General features: G+C 45.3%; 1 long non-coding RNA gene across 1 annotated transcript; it reads right to left on the bottom strand.

Moving 5' to 3' along the window:
- Window positions 1-1,921: 1,921 nt before the first annotated feature.
- LOC130520360 (uncharacterized) lies at window positions 1,922-6,132 on the bottom strand. Its single transcript, XR_008948802.1, has 2 exons — window positions 3,694-6,132; window positions 1,922-2,785 (listed from the first exon to the last, which is right to left on the bottom strand). It is a non-coding gene; the product is annotated as an uncharacterized LOC130520360 (long non-coding RNA).
- Window positions 6,133-6,319: the final 187 nt, after the last annotated feature.

Raw genomic sequence — 6,319 nt, 5'->3', positions numbered from 1 at the left:
CTCAGTGGGCTCCATTGCCTCGGCTGAGGAGTACGACAGTGTGAAGTCCCGCAGTGAGCTGATGTTTGAGAAACAGTCTGGGAGACACGGACTGGTGACCCGAGTCACACACGCTGCCAGTACGTTTCCAGAAACATTTAACCACATGAGATATAGAAGCATCAGTAGCTTCATTTGAGTTCTGAGCTTTGGTGTCTGTGTGGAGCTGTGAAACCACAAGAAGAGGGAGGAGCGAGCCATCAGCTGTACGCAGAGATCAAGCCGGCTGTGGATGGAGCCACTACATCATTAAACACATGCGCAACAAGAACGACTACAATGAGCTCAGAGGGTTCAAACAGAGTCCTCAACCCAAAGTCTGATTTAAAAAGATCAAAAGTGGCGTAAATGTCTCGTCCTGACAGGAGAAGGATAACTGGAGCGGCATCGCTCGTAGAGTAGACCGACTCTGCCTCTTCCTGGTCACCCCGGTGATGACCTTTGGCACCGTAATCATCTTTCTGAGGGGAATCTGTAACCAACCTCCTCATCTGCCCTTCAAAGGAGCCCCGCATGACTCCAGAGAGGAGAACCCACACCTGCTGTGATGCACACACACAGCCAGGGCTTTTTCCATCGCCATCGTTTCTCTGGGGGAAATGTTGCATTTCTTTCTTAATAACAACAAATCTTGAATGGCAAATTTTAGAATATTTTATAGGGAAGTGAAATAATGTTTGGACTCTTATCAGGCAAAGAGAAAGTTGTTAAGAACTGCTCTAAAAACACCACCTCAGGGGGACTATATCCAAATCTCTCCCTTTACTGATGGGACGTTGAAACGTCAATACGCGGATTCATACATTTAGAACTGGACGTTGCACCAGAACTGGAAGCGCGGACTGATACATTTTTAACAGCGGTCCTGCTTTAGCCCTCCGGAGTTTAATAACAAAATCCGAAAAATACGAAAATTTTAGTTTTGGAAACATTGTTGTCGGTTGTTCGTCTTGCCGGCTTTTGCAAAATTCACTGATCACACACCTGCTCTCAGTCACTGATCACACACCTGCTCTCATCACTGATCACACACCTGCCCTCACTCATCAATCAGCTCACCTACCAGTGTATATTTCTCAGCCTCACACTCACTCAGTGCCAGATTGTTCTGCTGCTCTCATGCCAGACTTTCCAGCGTTGTTTCCCTGCCGGATTACCCGTTACCGACCTTCCTGTCTTCGTTCTGCCTGCCTTGCCTGTTCCCCGGGCAACCTACCAGCGTTCTGCCCCTGACTACGACTTCTGCCTCAGCGTCTCTGGTTCCTGTCGGTTCACCTGGTTTAGACTTCTCCGCCCGGCCCCGACTTCGCTGCTGCTCGTCCCACTCCCCGAGCCTGCAACCCTAGACTTTGTGCGGGCCCAGAAGAACGGACTATTTCCTGTGTTTCCTGGTCTGCCTGAGTTCCTGTTTGCCCGTGTTTTAATAAAAGTCATTACTACGGTCCAGCTTTCCACAGTGCTGCTTTTGGGTCCTAAACTGCACCCGTCACAAATACCGTGCAGCCCTTGGTCGCGAACATACGGTATATAGAACATAGGGCACGTTTGTGCGTGATATCACTCCGCGTCTGCGCAACAACAACCTCCTATCTTTAGTATTGCTGCGCCAACTGGTGGTCTTTTGGGTTGAGGATAACAGTGATCTATATGTAGCTGTAGCATCATTGGCCTCCACTCCAGCCACTCCTGGTAGTTCCTCAAAAACACTGAGTTTCTAGTGGATGCACAATCTGTGGAAGCCAACATAGAAACTTCTGAAGAGCCAAAGTTCTTGCACACAAAATATAGTCCCCAATTAGGTTGTTTTGTTATCACACGACCCCGTCCCCATTATCTTATGAGATATAAAAGAATGAGTGGAGACAGAAGAGAGAATGAGACGTTTTTGCGCGTGTCGCTCTTGATTTTGTGTTTATTTTTGCAGTAAACTTAAAGGAGGCCTTTTCACTTTATGTTTGATTCCATTTAAGCTGATATTCCATTCTTGACATCTTAAATTTACAGTATTCATGGGAGTTTTATTTGGTCATTTTGCTTCTTTTTATTTCCTATTTCCCACATTTATTCATAGTTTTTATTAGATTGCAATAAATCCTATAACATTGAACAGACTGACTAAGTCAAATGACCTGTGGTTCCCACCGATAGCCGTCATTCTGATGGGTTTTTGCTGGCTGCAGCTGAAATATTCCAATGCTCCATGTCACAGAGACAGTAAATACTAAACCCTAAAGATTCTGAAGGCATGATGTAAAATAGTAACGTATAATACAGACATTTGAAGAGACAATTAAGAGAATGTTTCCATGCTTATAAGAGTGCCGAGGAGCCATTTAGAACTTTATAAAGATGCATTGTGTGATACCAGGAACTAATTTAACTTCAAGGCGAAGCTGCTTCTGCTTTGTCGACCATCGACTGATCTCCTGAAAGTCCACCAGTGCTTTTTAAAAACTGAATTTTTCATCTATGGAGGGAGTAGACGGCAGATGTTTCCACAGATGCTCTTCCCCGTGGTCAGTGAGTGAGGCAGCAGATGAGCGGGAGTTGACTGGCTTCTACCAGCTACTGTCTCAATGTCTCCAGCCCATAGTGTGGATTCTCTACGAGATCAGACAGCAGCTTCACTCCTGAATCCTGCAGCTGGTTCCCACTCAGGTCCAGTTCTCTGAGATGGGAGGGATTGGACCTCAGCGCCGAGGCCAGAGAGCCACAACTGATCTCTGATAAGCTGCAGCGCTCTAATCTGAAAAATGCAGGATAAGGTTATACGGTGCAGGTCTGCATGTTATCTGCGTCAGTACTAAACCTACGTTAGTTCTTAGTTGGGTCAGACCTGAATTCACGATATTACAAGGAATTTTTTTAATGTGGTGCATCACAGCAGTGTTGAGAACAGCCTCACTTCACCATCTTAGCAGCTGGTATAAAGGTAGAAAAATGAAGACTGACCTGAGCCTCTCCAGTTTACAGTTTGGACTCTCCAGTCCAGAACAGAGCCGCTTCACTCCTGAATCCTGCAACGGTTGTAGCTCAGGTCCAGAACCCTCAGATGGGAGAGGTTGGACTCAGAGCTGAGGCCACAGAATCACACAGCTGGTCTCTGATAAGCTGCAGCTCCTTAATCTAAATAAAGAAGGGAAACTTTTATAAGGTTATAAGTGAAACCAGTATTAATCTGAAAGTTTAATCAAAGGCATGATCTGTAAATTTAATTTAGTTACAGGTTAAAAAATGATAGTAATATGTAATTACCACAATTCCAACCTCTCAGGTTTGCACTGTTCCAAAGGAGAATATATATTGTTCTGGCCCTCACTCTTCCCAGGTTCTCCCACCTCTTTCCCTCCCATCTCATCATGGAGAGCCATCTCACCTGTGGCTCATCTTTAAAGGCACAACCTGTCTTAGATGACTTCCTGTCTCCCTCACCATCTCCCTCCTCGTTGGCTGGTGTCTACCAGGCACCCTCACCTAGTTTTGTCTAATTTTGGTTACCATCTGTCAGCTTTTTCATTGTCCTTAAATCAATTTATCATGAATAAGTGGTCCCCGTGTGGCCCTCCCTCCTGAAGGACTGGGCACAACACACACACTCAGAAAGTGTGAGGACCCTCGGATGGAATAATGGACATTTTTGAGAATGGTGTTTACCTCAGAGTTTCCAGTCGGCAGTTTGGAAAGTGGAGAAAACCACAGAGCAGCTTCACTCCTGAATCCTTCAGCTTGTTCCCACTCAGGTCCAGTTCTCTGAGATGGGAGGGATTGGACCTCAGCGCCGAGGCCAGAGAGCCACAGCTGAGCTCTGATAAGCTGCAGTCAATCAATCTGAAAAATGCAGGATGAGGTTATATGGTGCAGGTCTGCATGTTATCTGCGTCAGTACTAAACCTACGTTAGTTCTTAGTTGGGTCAGACCTGAATTCACGATATTCCAAGGAATTTTTTTAATGTGGTGCATCACAGCAGTGTTGAGAACAGCCTCACTTCACCATCTTAGCAGCTGGTATATAGGTAGAAAAATGAAGACTGACCTGAGCCTTCCCAGTTTACAGTTTGGACTCTCCAGTCCAGAACAGAGCCGCTTCACTCCTGAATCCTGCAACGGGTTTTTGCTCAGATCCAGAACCCTCAGATGGGAGAGGTTGGACTTCAGAGCTGAGGCCACAGAATCACAGCTGGTCTCTGATAAACTGCAGCCTCTTAGGCTAAAATAACAATTATTTTAAAAGAAGACAAATAAAAATCAACATGTACCAGAGCAAAACACAGCTTACAAGCAACAAACCTCTGGTCCTGCACCGGCTTATCTGCCGTATGTTCCTATTTTGGGTTCTTTCAGGGCGGTTGGACAAGATCTACAGCGTATGTAAAGTGTGTGGGGGTCAAAATACCTTCCAAGTTTGTGAGACCACATTTCTCAATAGCACTCAACTCTTGTCAGGAGTTGGGACAAAGCGACCCACTCCTGATAGCTTGTGGGCGATGCTGCAGCGACCCTGCAATCCCTACACTCTCTGTGTGAAACCAAATCAAAGGTTTTAGACACCTGCTGGATGCTGGAAGGGTGGCTATAGTCTGGACGCATCGTTCCCCTGACTGCACATTTCTCCAACAATGATTGGCAGCTGGTGTCACTTGTTCTCCAGATGAGAGAAGGAAAGAGAGCCACCCCACAGTGTGTTTGATTGCCCCACTGCAAGCTCAATGCTGCCAGAAAACATTGCAGGAGCATCAATTCCCCTCAGGGCATCAACAAGGACCTCAGGAAAAGGTGCAGCTGCCACCTACTAGAGACAAGCACACTGAGCTGAGATTCAAAGCCCTCTCCTCCCAAGAGAAGAGCTTGTTTGTTGGAGGCTCTTCTGGGCGATACCTGGTGCCACAGCTCCAGCTCAGCCCGTCTCTGGAGCTGAGGTGGAGCTTAGCAAGTTTCATGGTTCTCCACCACTTCCTCTCGCTGAGGACCTTCTCAGCTGGTGGTTTCTGCTCCACCTTCCAAGTTGAGCAGGTGATACTTCTGCATTCCTGCCACCAGTGTCTCTGCAGAAAGAGTCTTCTCTACTGTTTTATATTAGATTATATAAAATTAGGATTTTTGGTTGATGTCTTAGATGTTGTTGACTAAGAGCAGGTTTTTCTTTAATAACATAGAAAGATTCGATGAAGAGCAAATGTATTATTTTATGAGCTACTTCCACTACTATTATATACACATACTTCCATATTGTCTTAGATTGCAAGCTGCATTTATTGCATCGTTCATAGAAAGTCATATTTGTGAGGAGAAAAACTCAAATAAGGTCATTTTCTTTCATGATCATTACAACAGAAGGAGGCGATGAACAAACAGATTTATCTAAAAATGTGTGAAAACTTATTGATGGAAACCTTTTTAAAATGGTTGCATTGTGTAGAATCGGTGTAGAATCAACTTGTTGACTTCTGATTTGGACTCCAATGGAAGTGAGGTGCAACAATTGTGGATGCTGAAAGCTTCAGATCTTCATGAAGGTTTCTGTGTGGTGGACTGACCTGCTGCCCCTTTAAGAGGGAGGCAGGTTTGGGCTTCTGGCTGGAATGAAGCCACCTCAGATGAGAATGACTGCAGGCTTTCGGTACCAAGGTTTAACAGGGTGCTCACTTCACACTTGGGCTTTTCTCTTTTTTGGGATGGCTTTTCTCAGGAGAGAAGGGGCATGGCACACTGCAGCAGCTTTCTTTTTGGGGTTTCTAGTTTTCCTTCTGATCTTTAAAAGACAGGAAGAACCATTTTTGATTGGTCTGAATGTTTGGGCGGTTTTGTGGCCAGCCTAAAATAAAACAAGACAAATCTACAACTGATACTTCCTTTCTAGTCATTGATGACCATCCTCACATGGGACAGATTTCCACAACCAATTTAATACTGCAAATCTGTCCTGCGTGGTCTTTTTTCTGAGAACTGTAACACTACGTTTATAACAAAGATCAAACATGTAAACAGTTATTGTCTAACTAGTTACACCTGGGAAAGTACTGGATCATCTCTGACTGACCTGAGCATCTCCAGCTCACAGAGAGGATCCTGGAGAAAACCACAGAGCATCTTCACTGCTGGATCCTCTAGACTGATGTAGCTCAGCTCCAGAACCCTCAGATGGGAGGGATTGGACCTCAGCGCCGAGGCCAGAGAGTCACAGCTGATCTCTGATAACCAGCAGTTACTCAGCCTGGAAAAGGAATAAATGGGTCAAATAAAAACACATTTCTAAATCTGAAAATGAAGAGAAAAGCAGAA

This window comes from Takifugu flavidus, unplaced genomic scaffold (genome assembly GCF_003711565.1).
Source record: "Takifugu flavidus isolate HTHZ2018 unplaced genomic scaffold, ASM371156v2 ctg356, whole genome shotgun sequence".
In the NCBI taxonomy this organism is placed as follows: domain Eukaryota; kingdom Metazoa; phylum Chordata; class Actinopteri; order Tetraodontiformes; family Tetraodontidae; genus Takifugu; species Takifugu flavidus.
The sequence above is the reverse complement of the archived record's forward strand: the minus strand, read 5'-3'. Positions and strand labels throughout refer to the sequence as shown.